The following is a 15,761-nucleotide window of genomic DNA, read 5'->3' as shown; positions in this document are numbered from 1 at the left end:
CTCATATTTCCTCTCCAGCACACTTTGAAATTGTTACGTGCACACTAAGTTAGATACAATTTTCAGTCACTGATAATTCACTCACGAGGAATCTCTAACATTGTTTCTGATTTGACCTACATTCTGTTAGTCCCCTTTTAGGTAGTCCACAAATGGTAAAGCATCTCTGCAGCCCTACAGACACCCGCACCGTAGTGACTGGTTTCTGAACAATAAAGAACCACCGAAATGTTCAGAGAGTTGGCACCTCACCATGGTGCAGCAACCACTGAGCCCCCTACAAACACTACACTCTAATTTGTGAATCATGAACACGCTACCCTCCTTCATTTTACATTTTCATATGTATAATCTGCAGAGACCTTTTCAATTTTTAACTTCCGAACGATACACTATGAGGCAAACAACAAATGCAACATGCACATAAACTATTTAGTAAGCACAGAACATGTTTCATTACCAAATGGTAAACTCCGCAAATACAGCAGTGCGCATACACTCTGAACTGACTTTTAACTAAAAGCACGTACTTCCTCTGGTTAAGAGCCATTCTCTACACAAAGGTGCAACTTCCAGTGGTTTAATACATCCGAGGCTTTTAATGTCTGCTTCCTTTACGCCAAAAAAAAGAGTAGAAAGTTGTGATTCTCGTTCTATGATGCCATCACAGTACTTGCATAGGAGATGTGGTAACGCTTTCATCGGGCAGATGTATGTACTGCAGAAACATCACATAGGGCAAATAAACCAAACTCACATGGCAGTTCACACAGCTCATGTTCTCAAATGTCAGTTCCCACAAGAGAGAAAAGGGACTGTGTCAGTGCCCTTTTTTCTGTGTTATTTCCGTCAGACACAGTGACAGGCAATGCGATTTGACACAGATCTGAATTATGTCAACAATGTAAAACTGTTTTTTGGAAAGCAGATTACTCTGACCGAAAGCTCTGAGGTAAAAACACAAGCGGTAGCAGACTTGATGTGTCTCCATATAAATGACATGTTGCAACACGTACAGCTCAACAGCCAGAGATTCCACTTGAACTATGAGAGTAAAAATGACTCAAGCTCTTTTTCTCCTTGGGAACTTTCTTGCTGAGAAAAAAGCTATTGAGTCTGACACAACGTGTCAATAAAGCAGAGAGAAGGACATAGAAGAAAAGCCACGAAATGATTAAATGTACCATTGTGTGTCAGAGTTAGCCTAGCATTACTCAGCACTCTGTCACAGAATTGATGTGCTCATCGTGAATTACAGTTAGTTCATTAGAAAAGTGACCAACAACAAACTATTCACAAGTTCTTCTGCATGAGTCACAGTAATACAGTGCCATAACCAGACTAATCTCAAACAAGGGGTACACACAGAAATCAACCAGTTCAGCTCCGTTTGGTTGTGCTGCGCTCTGTTTGAGAGAGGCAGGCACATGTGCCCACCCTCTCTTTCCTTAACCCTGTTCTCCATTGTTCAAAGCAGGCCTCACTATACAAAGAATGTCCCTTTTCACAAATCTCTCTAAGTACTGAGCATGCGTGAGCTCGTGTTTCCATCTGAAGTAAAGAATCCTAAGTCTCAAAGCTGAATAAGACAGAAAACATCTGCAAATTCACATTTGCTTAAACTGTATAACATTTATAGAGTATATTTCTTCATGCTATGATATCAGATAATGGCATTTTCATTGAAAATCAAGAGAACTCTGCATATAGTAATAAGCTAAATCTTATTGTAAATAGCCTCCAACATTTCAGCTGCAAACACATTACAAGCAGTTTTTTGTCAGGTGGTTGTGCAGTATTATGTCAATGTCCCATCCATGCACTTTATAGGCAATGATCGAAGTTTCAATTGTCACTCCTCCACCCACAGTTTCCACTCTACAACATGACATTCTTTTATCCATGCACAGAACTCGAGAACTCACAGAACCTCTGCATGTACACACATAGCAACTGAAGCACTAAAAATGTTTGAATGGCACTTACACATTCAAAAGTTTACCGGTTTCACACAGAGCCCTGAGCCATAGGACAGACAAAGTAACTGTGACTCAGAGGCACTGAATATTTTCACTTGCGGTTGTTGTGTCTAAAAAAGCCAACAGCCTAGCAAAGTTCAGGAATGTCAACAAAGAGCTTTAATGGCAGCAGCCCATTGACACCACCTTAACAATGGTAGGAGTGCACAAAAAAGCTACTCTGTATGTGACTGATCGAGCACTCAGCACTAATCTGTATTGATATCAAGCAAGGAATAAGGTCAGGGGTCTCCAGACATCCGCGTCCACACAACCACCTTCAACCACAGAGATGTCAGTCTGCAGCGCATGTGAATTGTAACTAAGCAGACCAACAAGGCACAGGTGCATTGTCTCGGCAATGCAATGTGTAACCGTGAAAACCAAGGCCACAGACATTTAAAAACAACAGACAAACAAGTGGTAACAGCAAACCAAGATGATCTTCGAGACTAACATACTCTGAAAGGCTTCTGAAAGCAATATTTTAGTATCACGCTACATAAATGGAACACAATGTTTAGATATCGGAAAGTATTTAGGCGTGCTATTGTTCCATTTTCATGAAAAAAAAAATCGAGAGTGCTACAGAACAAAGAAGTCTTAATATGTTAGCTATGAAAAGGTGGAGGGAGGGTGCAGTGGGGGGTATGCGAAAGCAAGCATTCCTTTCTATTGAGGTGTACTATGGAAGAGGCTGCAGGGTGCTTGCCTTTTTTTTTCCCCAAAGGAGCAGACAGAAAGGACAAGACGGACCCGCATGTCTCTTTGATTTATGCCCAACCTCAAAGTATATATCTGTGCTGCATTCCACCTACACTTCAATTTCTCAAAACAAATAAAAGCACTTTTTCAGACATTACAGAGTCAACCACACACTCGTGAGTATTTTGAGATATGCCCTTTTCTGACTAACGTGCAGACTTTGCATGCAGAGATGAGGAAAAAAAAAGGAAATAAGAGAAGTCTCTCTATAATGCTTTGTCTGGAGGTTGACAAATGAGCCCCATGGATTATTTGCCTGCTAAGAAATTTCACAGTGCACAAAAGAGTATGGCACTGCTTTATTTCACGATATATACACCATATCATAGCATCGTTTGCACATCAAAAAGATTAAATAATGTGATTTGCTTGTTCTACATGAATGCATTAATCTGTAGGATGTGCATGGGGATACCTCAGGATTTACAGGTTAATACGTTTTGCACATCATACAAAAGAGAATAGTCTGATATTGCATGCCTATTAGTTTAATTAGAGTTAAAAGCGAAAACAGGAAAAAATAAATTTTAGCGGTGCAGCAGACGTGTTAGAAAACCTCAGATTTACAGTTTACGCGGCCGTTATTCCCGAGAACTACATAGACCAGAGAGAATACCACTGTTTAATGAGCGCACAGACCTTCATACATTTCTCTGAGAGCTATTTTTCAGGACAGAGTAAAAAGCGACTCAGCTACGCGTTACTGATTGCCCGTCTACAGGTTAGGTTAGGTTATAGCATATATATATATATACACACACACACATACATACATACATACACACACACACACATACATCCACACACACACACACACACACACACACACACACACATATATATATATATATATGTGTGTGTGTGTGTGTGTGTGTGTGTGATATGATACAAATAATATAAAATGTACACGTCAAAATAGCCTATTTAATTACTGAAATTACTACTTTAATTACTAAATTTATCATTAGGCAGTACACCTGTCATTCAATGAAATATATTTGTCATGACTAAATGCTTGCTTGTAGTGAGGCGCAATAGTGACTGATGTACACGCAATAAAGACAATTGCATCATTTGCACTGCAACACAAAGATAAGCTAAAACAGTGAGATTGTAAAGCGCTGCGAAACAAAGTTAACAAAAAAAAAATCTCGGAACATTTTAAATTTTTATTTACCCTTTATGTTTGATACTGTAGTCTCGACCACGAAGCGAACACAAACTGTGCACTGTAAAAGTCTATATGTTTGAAAATCAGCAATAGCATACCTTGCGTTGGGTCCTGTTGACTAGACAACCAAGTCTTCACGTCTTCTGGTCAAACGCTGTCGTCAACTCTTTGGACTGCGTGTTTCGAAATGAAACGCACAAGCAAATTAGACACGAAGGCGCTTTCTCTTTGGTCGAACGCTAACTGGGAATTTACCTGTACAACAAATAATGGCTGAAAGTATTGAAACCCCACGTCCGCTCTTTCCACTACCTTAAGACACAGTTCACCAACGTAAGCGCTCAGTATGACCAAGGTGCACCTACGTGAATTGACCGCCTGTGGTTGTGATACTAGGGGAGGAGTCACAGTAAAAGTGCCTTTAACTTGAGGTTATGGCAGTGGTGGTTATATGTCAAAACCCATTAGTTCTGTTTACGTCAAAATGATGATAATGGTAACGGGAATGGAAAATAAACCCGAACCTCAGCAGAGTCAAATAATATGTATGACTACATTGTAAATATCAAGATAGCTGAGTATTTTCCTGTCTTTTCACCTCATGGCTGACTTACAAGACAACTGATTTTGGTTCTTCGAGCTGACTAGATAAAAAAAAAAAAGTTTATAAAGTGCTGCTGATATATCTGTATTTAGATCATTTACATATGGAGTATTTGGTGAGTCACCCAAAGTCTAAAAAAATTGTCAAATGTCAAAAGCAAACCAAGTGTGAACATGCCCTTTTGTACCACCACAAGGTTATCATAACTGTAACAGTGTAATGATTTTACAGTACTATTTGCATGTTTTACAGGTTATCCAGACATAGACAGAGCCCAGGTCCTGAACGACTGATAACATATCAGTGAGTCATTGAAAAAGGAAAGAGAGAGAGAGAGAGAGAGAGAGAGAGAGAGAGAGAGAGAGAGAGAGAGAGAGTGTCAAAGGGAGCACCTGGCCTCTTGTTTGGTTCAGCTGTCTGACTATGCGTCATGAAAGCTAGGGGTTAACAAAGCTGTATCTGTGTCCCTTAAAAGCTGGGCGTGAGGGATGAATGGCAATGAAGAAAGCTGTCTGTTTGACCATGCAGGCGTTAGCTTATGTTGGATAAGTCCCAGTTAAAAACATTATGCCTGGTCAAAGGTAGGAGTGAGAACAAGACTGGAGATAGTCCTAATCATCCAACCAGATGCGTCCACCTGTCCCACTCTGCTAACACTTGGGGGATTTCCTCTGGTTGCTGAGAGAGCACACAAAACCACCTCTGAGTTAGAAAGTCTATCTCACTATTTTGCTTATTGCTGAAAAAACAAAGGTCTCACACAGAGAGAAACACACCAGTCAAACCACAGACACTTCTTCTCATACAGAGAAGGGCAGCAGCAGTTCTTTCTTTGAAAACTGTGAGACATGTTAAGTACTAAAATCTGACGTCTTTTGTGCAATCATCTCATACAGAAGAACCATTCAGAGACCTTGTTAAAATCCTTTTCTTGTTGTATGTGCCTCTCTTTCTTTTACTGCATTTTTAGGCTTGACTGATTTTGCTGTTTGTTTGGAGCCCTACAACTACCTTACTCACACGCACTTTAAAAGAAAGTGCCACACCTACTGTGCCTCAGTTAATGATGTACTTTCAGTGAGGATAGCAGCTCTAATTAATAGACATGTCTGTTTGCAGCAGATCATAAAATGGCAGCTCTCTATTGAAGAACTAACACTCGTGCTTCTTTACTGCTGCCTTTGGTTTCGCTTCATTTCCTTGTGACGCCTGTTGTGCCAACTCACTTTGGTTTTCTTTCAGGCTCTTTGGGAAAATCCAAACAGATTATGAGCATTAATCTGTCCTACCTGGAAAAAGTAAGGCAGCTAAAATTAGCATTCACAATACAAAAAATGCACATATGTACAAAAGACAAAAGTATTAATGATTACATCTGATGACAACACGCACATACATAAGTGCTCAAATGGAATCTTGCATGTTTTCGTGCTGATAAGTGAAAAAGAAGCTGGTTTCCTGAATGCAATGTCTAGCACTGATAAATATTTTGAGGCTCACCATAAGATAAACAGGCTGTTTTCATCTGCTGATTTGGTTTTCAAAGTAAATATCCAAAGGAAATACCAACCAAGTTATCATTTTTCTATATCAGTGCAAAACTGTGTTCTCATAGGAAGTTCGAGGTTGTTTATCATTTTTCTATGCTTGCGCAAAATTGGTCTCTCAATACTATATTGTAGCTACATAAATTTGTACAAAGACATATTGTATTTCGGTTTTTGTTACATAGAAGTATCTGAATGCATCCCATCTGGACTGCTATCAGAGCATTGATTGAGTTGCCTCATCTAAATTCTAACATTGATCCCCATGTGCCCCTCCAAATCTTGCTCTCTCTCTCTCTGTCTCTCTCTCTCCCTCTCTCTGCACTTGTTTCATAATATAGACTATAGTCTGTCCTCAGGCAGTACAGTAGGCAACACTCACCCCCCATTTCCTTCTCCAAACATCTTGTCACTCTTTTACTTAATGTCTTTCCTTCATTTTGTACCTCTTCACCTTTCAGCCTTTTGGTCAGTTATTTGAGTGTGACAGATGGCAAGTGTGTTGTCATTGTGGTTGTCTGACAACTGTGGTCCATATTTCTCCATTGTCATACAGCTACTAACCAGAAAACAGTTTCGTTAGACTATGCCTTACCAAATAAAGGGAAAAAACAGATGGATGTCCATGCCCATGTTATTAAAACGCATTTTAATGAAGGTTAGGGCACAACCAGACACACTGGTTCTGCATCGGGGAATTTGTCCGTTTTTTCTGTTACCATGGTTACATGTCTATCTCCGCTGAGCAGCTGTTGAGAACCAGCCCCCTGGGGTTGCTATGTTTGCTGACCTTTTTTAAAGTGATAATGCCCATGCTCATTATTTTTAGATTAATCAGTTTAAAAAGATTATTGTTACAGATAATGGAGCAAAGAAACAGCTCTGACAGTATTATATCAGTGAATAGTCTTTAAAATGGTCAAAGGTGAAATGAAACTGCAACACTAAATGATTCTCATTCCCCTCAATCCACAGAAAGGCGCAAACTCACTGCTGACACGAACACTTCCTCAAAACTGTTTGCTCTTTTATAAATATTCATTTATTACTTACTGGATTGCACTCCATGTGTACTGTATTAGAGACAGTTAGGAAAGTCCACAGAGACGGTGACTCTCCTGCAGACAATGTCTGACATCTCTGAGAGCAATCAATGTCCCATCTCTTTTCTGGACACATTAAAAGACTTCTGACCCTCCCCCTCCGTTCATCCACAACCACCCATTCATCATTATTTGCAAAAAAAAAGTTATGAAGAAAGCAAACTGTCAAAAATGAGAAGAATAAAAAAAATGCACAGAATAACATTGCATGTCTTGTTAATTGTATGTTTAGGTATCATTTGTGCTTTACAGAATGACTCAACATCTAAATTTTTCCATATGAATCAATAATATGTTGTAGCTTGATTATTAATGCTTTGAGACAAGTTTGGCTATCACTTTGGGGAAACCCTACCACTCCCAAGTTTGTAACACAGTTCTAACACATTTGAAGTGTCCTTGCTGAACGTTTGCACACCAATGAACTGGTATAACCATGATTACCATGGTACAAACATCTGCCTTGTGTTTTGTTTTTGTTTATATCACCTAAAATACGTAGCTGAACCTAAGGAACGCTGCTGCATATGCCTATGTCACTGGTATATACTCAGATACACACCCATTTAAACAAACCCCAAGCAATAGGACGGGGACAAAAAATCAGCTGGTGACAAAAGGGTATGGTGTTAGATAAGTTACAGAAGATTATAGCGCCATCTGCTGGTTATCTTATTGCATTTGTCTGGAGTGTAAAGCAGGTTAGTAGTGAAGCATACCAGGATTAAATGCTGCTTATGTGACATTCCCCATTTTTCAATTTGTCTGTAACCAAGACACAATCAGTGGTTAGGAAAAGGGATATTCAAGCATATAGCTGCACTTATGCCCCTTATAGACGGTGTTTTTTTTTAAACATGAAGATTAATCATTGTACTTCAGCAGTTTCCCTTACTCTCAGCAAATATCAAATGATTATGTTCTTTTTGTTCCCCACATGGCACACATGCCCTACATAAGAGCGCTCATGCTGCCTTTGAAGTTCAAGTGCGGGGGTGGGGGGGGGGGGGGGGGGATAGAGAAAGGCCACTGTGGAAGACAATGCAGATGATTCAAGGAAGTGAACAGAGAGAGTGCTCATACACACTGTGATAGTTTCTCCTCATGGATTACACAAATGAATCTCTATTTATCCACAATGATGTGGGACCCTTTACATTCTGCACTTACATTTCTAACATTTCCTTTCCCTTACACCCACACTAGCACAAGCCTGAATGTAACTGAACAGAAACATGTCTACATCACCATCCGCATCCATTCTCACCCTCATACTCACACACATGCACGCGCTCGCTCGCTCGCTCGCTCGCTCGCTCACTCGCTCACTCACTCACTCACTCACTCACTCACTCACTCACTCACTCACCAGGGCAGTGCTGCCCTGCAGTAGATGTGCAGTGATATCAATGGTGACTTCAGTAATGTTACAACTGTCAGCTTTTCTCATTTACGGTTACATCATGCAACTGCTCATGAGACTTCAAGAGGCTGTGATATTGCTTTTGTTGTTGTTGTTTGAGATATTATTTTTGGTAGATATATACTTTAAACTGTCCTTTTTGCCAAAGTATAGTTACTATCTACAATTAATCTCAGCCGCTCTATGGCCAGCCTTGCATTGTGTAGCACAAAAAAATCAGTGACCTATATAAAGCAACCGCAGCCAAAAGACTTTCTGCTCTGTATGTTCCTCATATTTGGGAGAGTGAAACACATATTACAGTGTAATCACAGTGGGAAATGATTACCTTCCCCACCCCCACCCCCCCCCCCCACCCCCACCCTCCCTCTCTCTCTCTGATGTCCTGTTAAGCATCAATGAGAATTTTTCAGCTGTTAGAACAACTGCATGAATCTGCTTTCTTTCAGAATAATCTGCTGTTGTGCGTGTTCTTTTATATTCTTCCTCATTTTCCCCATTACAAAATTCCCAGTCTTTAAATAGCATCATAAAAGGCTGACAAATACAAAAAAGCTTCTTGACAGTTTTAAATTTAACAATTTAATGAAAAAAAATCTCTTTATATTCATCTTTCTTTTTCTCTACCCTAATGGCTATCTCTCTGCCCCAGCAACAGAGTATGATTTCCATTAAAGTTAGTTTGTAAATGGGACCTCATTTATCATTCAGAAACAAATTACACGCTTAACAAAAAATGTCATTTATACCATCATTTGGACTAATTTGCACTATGGCAGAATCCCAAATCCCTTCATACCCTCTTTCACTCACTCTGTCTAGCACACTGGAAATTGTTGGATAGGTCTAAGAAATTTGGCAGACAATGCAATACTGATTCCTATCTCTGTTAATATAGTTCCTTTTTGATTGAAGGGTCTAGAGGCAATGGCTAAATCTCAATTTAAGATTTTGTTTTGTGATTTTCCAATAAGACACTTATCTCACTGACAACCATTTTATCTTCTTTGTTTTCATATGGAGACTGTCTGGGGTTTTTTTTGTTGGGTTTTTTGTTGTTGTTGTTTCTTTTTTGCTTTTTTTTGGTTTTGTTTTGGTTTTTTTGTTTCTTTACCACATTTACCAGGGCCACCACAAATGTGATCAAGAAATGTTTCCTGTTTTCTACTCACATTTTAAATCCCTGAGAATCTGTGTGTTACTGACTGCTCTCTGCTTCCTGGTACTTTATCAGAAACTAAGAGGGAATAAAATCCAGTGTGTTGCCAATAATCTGCCACATGTTAATTTCCTCTATCACATTTTGAACCAGGGTAACAGATGCAAACACAAGTCAGAATTATTTATTATAAAGACATTTTTTTTCTGATTTGGGACCATTCTGGAAATCAGAAATGAGGATGCGATTGTTTAAAACGCGCGCACACACACACACACACACACACACACACACACACACACACACACACATTTATGGGTTTGGGAGGAATGGAAGTAAGAAGTCATCTAATACTGACTCTATTTGGCCCCTAGGCACATCATCCTCTGATGTACCTCTAGGACTTGTCATGTTACATGCCCACAGACTCCTTCTAAATGAATCCAATACGCCCTTGATTAAGCATCTCTCCAGTTCCCTTCCTGCTTCCAATTACACCCCCTCTACACTCCCTTGGCCTCCCACCGTCTACCCTGTAGGGGGTTATTTTCTGCAGGCCCCACATGTGCTAGGGCTGGGAGACAGACTTGCTTTGGCTGGCAGTCCAATCTCCTCTCTGGACTGTATGTTCACAAAGTAAACTATACCTGCCATAGTCAATAAGATCAACTGTTTTCTTGTGACAGTGCACATTGTCTTAAATATTAATAGTCTCACGGTCATAAGTAAGCAAGTAACGGACATATCATCTCCAATTTTTCGATACTTCCTTTATCCCTGTTTATTAAGCACACGTATTAAAATTATCAGTCTATAGAGATAAAACTGTTTGATGTATTAAAACAAATATATTATCATACTAGGTCTGCAGTTGTGCCGCATTTACTCCGTCCAAGTGAGGGTGAAACTGAAGAGGAAGAAGAGGAACAACTTCGATTACGGCAGGTACCAACATGCTGTGGATTATTACCATTCAAGCGTCATCAACCAAACAACAACTAATACCATTAATCGATATGAGCTGTATGTCAACCCGCCACCTCTGTTTGAATCTTGTGTAGCGCCTCCTTCGTAAAATCCCGCCCCCTTTTGCCTCCCTGGCTATCCAGGCTCTTCTTTTGCTGGGAAAATTCCTGTAAGAAAGCAACAGAGGATTGGAGCCTGGGACGGTCTAACGACAAGAACGAGCAATAACCCTCAGGAAAAGACGTTAATAACACATTTTGAAACTTTATCCAGGTAGGTTCATGGTGTTCTAAACCCCAGCGCGCTTGACCCCCCGTAATGTTTTATTTTACATCACATTTGGAGAAGCTTTCTACACAGAGGTGTCGAATGACATTCAACACGACAAAATACTGCAGAAATACACAGTGATTGTCATTGTGAGCATGCTAGCTTGCTTAACTTCTGGAAAGCCGTATTGTTACTCAGTGAGCTCGTTAGCAAGATTTTTTTCGTAAATGGTACCGCTTACCTTTGGGTCGAATTCGGTTCTGATATTTTATTGCTTATGGATGATCTGATTGAACCTTGCATTAACAAATGTTCCTCGTAGACATCAGGAAACTAGGTAAAGGAAGAACAGGAAAGTTCAAGTTGTCTTGTTAGCTTGCTTATCTTTAATTCCGTGCAAAAATGAGTTAATCTTTCAGATAAGTATTTGTCTGATTTTGTACGATATAACGTTGGAATTAGAGGCCTTGTGGTATCGCGGTGAACTCATGGTTGGAGTTTATGAAACGCATTGCAAAGGAATTGTTCATCAAACAGTTCAAAGTTCACCACATCGCGGAAACTCCTTGGCTTAATTTATGGAAGTGTTAGGACAATTTACAAATAGAAGTAATACACTGTTCGAACACAGAAGGAATTATGTGCTAGTCTTACTGTACTTTTCCCATAATGAAACGTTCTTTTAACGAGTAATCTTCAGCATTAAGTGAACGTCTGTAGATCAATAAATATTAAAACTTCTAAAAGCAATATGTAATGAATATAACGTAATGTTTTTATCAGTCTTATTGAGTAGATCATTGCAACAAAGTTGGATAGTGTCTTGTGCTCAGAGTCGGTGCTTCATCCAATGTTTTTGCCCTATTTCCTACTGCCCTGTGGGACAGTCTTATATTCTTTGTAGACTTGCCTTATTTGTACCGAACCTTTGTTTGTTTATTTGGATGTCACACAGTGTTTGTTTCTGATATTTTGTCATACGCACTTTCTCTTTCTCTGTATCAGAATAAGTCACAGTCCCTGACTCACTAGCAAATGACAGTGAAAGAGAAGAGTTTTAAAATATAGCCTAACATCTGTTTTCCTCTGAGCAGGGCTGTCTGCCTCTACGCCCAATTGTAAAAACAAGGAAAAAACAGGGCTCATCCCCACAAAAACAGTGTTAATGGGAGGTCATTCATTTTACACTAGGCTCAGCTCACATTTTCCACACTCTGAAACCACAGATGAAATAAATTTCATCATAAATCCATTCATAATAGCCAAGAGAGGTTACCATCTAATTTACAGGTATCTGAGGACATTTGTGTACATTTTAAAGACAAAATGCAAAAAAATTATGTATGGAAAATAATGTTGGATGGAAAAGGTATTGGACATGCTTGTGTTTAAGTTCAGCATGCTATTCTATGTGTTTCTCTCTCACACTCACCATCTCTCTTCCTTTCTTTCAAAGTATGTTCTGGATCGCACATCTGGAACCTTCTTGTCATCCACAGATGTCATGGTTTCTTGCTCTCTCCTTTGCCATTTTCCCTCTATTTCACCTCTCCTATGTTATCACCAGAGAGAGGACAGACAAGGCCATGAACAGCTTAGCCAGTATGACACGTCCAACCTATTCTTCTCTTTCAGTGACTCTGATCAGCTTTTGTATCAAAGTCATATTGAATGGCAGGGAGATTAAGGATTAAATCAAGGGACTCTTTGAATCAAGGGGCTTCTTTGAGTAGCTTAATGGAAACTATGTAACAATAAAAAAGCCATAATGAATTTGGCACAGAAAGTCTCCTTGCTACTCATGATTTTGTATCTGTGTAAATTTGCTTGTGTAGAGCAGTGTTATAGATTGTATACTAAAGACAGTTAATAGCTAACTCAAACAGTTGCTTTAAGTACACCACAAACATGTTTTGTTTTGTTCAGGAGACTGACTCCTTAGCCCTACTTCCATGTCTGGATGTGGTCAGCAGATGGTGGAATGCTTTTGCGATATCCCCTCACACACCGCCCCCCCCCCCCCCCCCCCCCCCACCCCCACCCCAATCTACACAGCATTTTCAGTCATCCAACTGACTGCGGATGGTGGTGTCCGAAACATGGAATTAGCCAGACAGATGGAAAGGCAACACAACTCAGTTGCTATGCCCATGTTCTGACTCTACCCACGAAACAAGGGAACAACTCGTGTTGTTGCCATGGTGACACAGCATTTTCAGTGGGATCAGACCCATCTGCTTTCTGGCAGCATTCAGACTTGGTAAAGGCTATGTGTAAGAGAGAGAGAGACGACAGGAGAAATAAATGTGTACCAGGGCGCCATTTATGTAGGTGTATTGTTACAGAAAGAGGCTCTGCTTTGTCTCTCTTCAGACAACAACCACATCCTCTTTTCTTGTCGTGTGTCGACTTGTGAGGTTTGAGAGATTTTCCGTCTTGTTGTTTGTCATCCATCTCAGTTGGTTGGGGCTTGTGTGTAGCCTGCATGCCAAATTGACAGTGTACCTACAATCAGCCCCGCTAAATGCATTCCATACCTCCACACCCTACACTTAACTCCCATACTCTGTTTGCTCACTCCTCAAACCCATGCCTAGCCCCCAATCCCTCACTCTCCCTCTCTCACTCTCTTTCTTCCTTTCCCACTCATTTTTTTTTGTCAGATTTAGACCACCAGTTCTGTCCTAGACATTCTGTTCTTGTCAGTAACTGACATTATAGGTAGTCAATTAGCTGGTGTTGATAGGTCCTTGATTGTGACGTGATTGATTTAACACTGGATGTGAAATGGGAAGCAGGAGTGGTGTGATTGCCAGCAGGAATGTGTGTCTTGGTGGGCAGAGTGAAGGAGTGAGCATTACTGTGACATCTCCTGGCTCTAATCCTGTAGTTCTTTTCACCACCCACTGTGATAAGTACAGCCGACTCTGATGTTTGTGCTCCTACTATAATAGCTGTTTTGGGACCTTTTAACAATCATCCTTTCATTGGTAATTCGAAATCTGGGTCAGAATTACTCGACTGGAAGCAAAATAGTCATGTTGAGAGTCAAGCCATATAATCGAGCTTATGAACGCTGATGATACGGTAAACTCCTGTTCATTATTATCAGGATGGACTTACTCCTTGAAGAATTAGGGAACAGTCTGAATGATTAAATGAATGGAGGGGATGCACCATTGGTTCGCATTTCTATGAATGGGAGGTGTGTTAAGGTATCAGCTCTCTGTAGGAGCTGTCTTTCGTTTTACTGATATGTACTATTTTGGATGATAATCTCTGATTGCGGTCACAAGTTCTCAGACCACAAGCCTTTTCTCTTCCCTTCCAAGTTATCGCTTTATAAATTGTATAATTTATACGTCTGTCGTTCCTTGATTGAGTGTTTTTAACCATATGAGGGGACTTTTCTCAATGGTTTGCATTAATTTTCTTTTTATCCAGACTCAATCTGTCAGGAGAAAGTCTTAAATTACTGTCTTTAGAAGTGACACTCACCTACCTGAGCATCTTAGCAGTGGACAATATTGGATAAAACTGAACAGTGGTGTTGTTCACGGTACATCCCTGTCATAGGCTGATTTTAAAATGTAAAGGTTTTGGAATCTTTCCAGATTTGCCCAGTAATAGTGTAGCCTTGTGAACTGGAATTTAATGAAGAATGTCCATAGCACTATGTGTAGAGTTGAACAGAAAAGGATACTAACTTTTACTGGACTGTCATAGTGAACTGACTGATTTCACTGTCATTTAGTGACAGTGAGAATGCAGGAATTACACATATTTGTTCTGATGAAGTATTGAAGTGGACTATTTGTCTGAATAAAGTAAAATTCTGTATTAGACAATGATGCGGGGATTGAAATGATTTGAGTTTTAACCAGCAGCTGTAGAAGTACATAATAGTTGTACTAGTCCAGGCCTGCAGTTCTGAACATTCTCGCATACTTGTATTCATTGTAAAGTTATTTAAAAGATGGGGGAAAAATGGCCACATACAAATCAGATCACTGTCAGTATGGTATCACCTCACAATGTAGCTTTGAAGTTAATTAAATACTCATTTTAAAAAAGTCTTTTTAATCTATTAGACACACACACACACACACACGCAAATTCCTTCTCACAAATATGAGACCTGTGTGAGCTGTGTTTTTAAGTCTGAAATATCTGATCCTGGGACACTCCAGAATGTCTTTGGGGCAGAAATGTGTCATATTGGACCGTATCTTTTGTTTTCTCTGATGAATGTTACTTAAGATAGTGATATATGGGTATGAATTGAAGGCTGAGGCTCTCATGCCCTGATGAAGTCTGCAGACTGCCTCCTGCATCACGGCTGATGGGACACACAAGGGAAGATCAGGAGATGTGTATATGTGTGGCTGCCCCACATTCATACATAAGTTATATTATAACATAGCATATAATATATAATACTATATATTATACTATATTATTGTACATGGCCCAGCCAAAAAAAAGGTGGCCATTTGGATTTGGAGCCTCTGGAGGCAGTGTTATGATCTGGGGTTGCTTCAGTTGGTCAGGTCTAGGCTCAGCAACGTTACGTGGCAATAAAATGAAGTCAGCTGAGTACCTGAATGTACCGAATCACCAGGTTATCCCATCAATGGATTATTTCTTCCCTGATGGCACGAGCATATTCGAGGACCACGATGCCAAGATTCGTCAGGCTCAAACTGTGAAAGAGTGGCCCAGGGAGCATGAGGAA

The sequence above is a fragment of the Chanos chanos genome, chromosome 2 (genome assembly GCF_902362185.1).
Source record: "Chanos chanos chromosome 2, fChaCha1.1, whole genome shotgun sequence".
Lineage (NCBI taxonomy): Eukaryota > Metazoa > Chordata > Actinopteri > Gonorynchiformes > Chanidae > Chanos > Chanos chanos.
The sequence above is the reverse complement of the archived record's forward strand: the minus strand, read 5'-3'. Positions refer to the sequence as shown.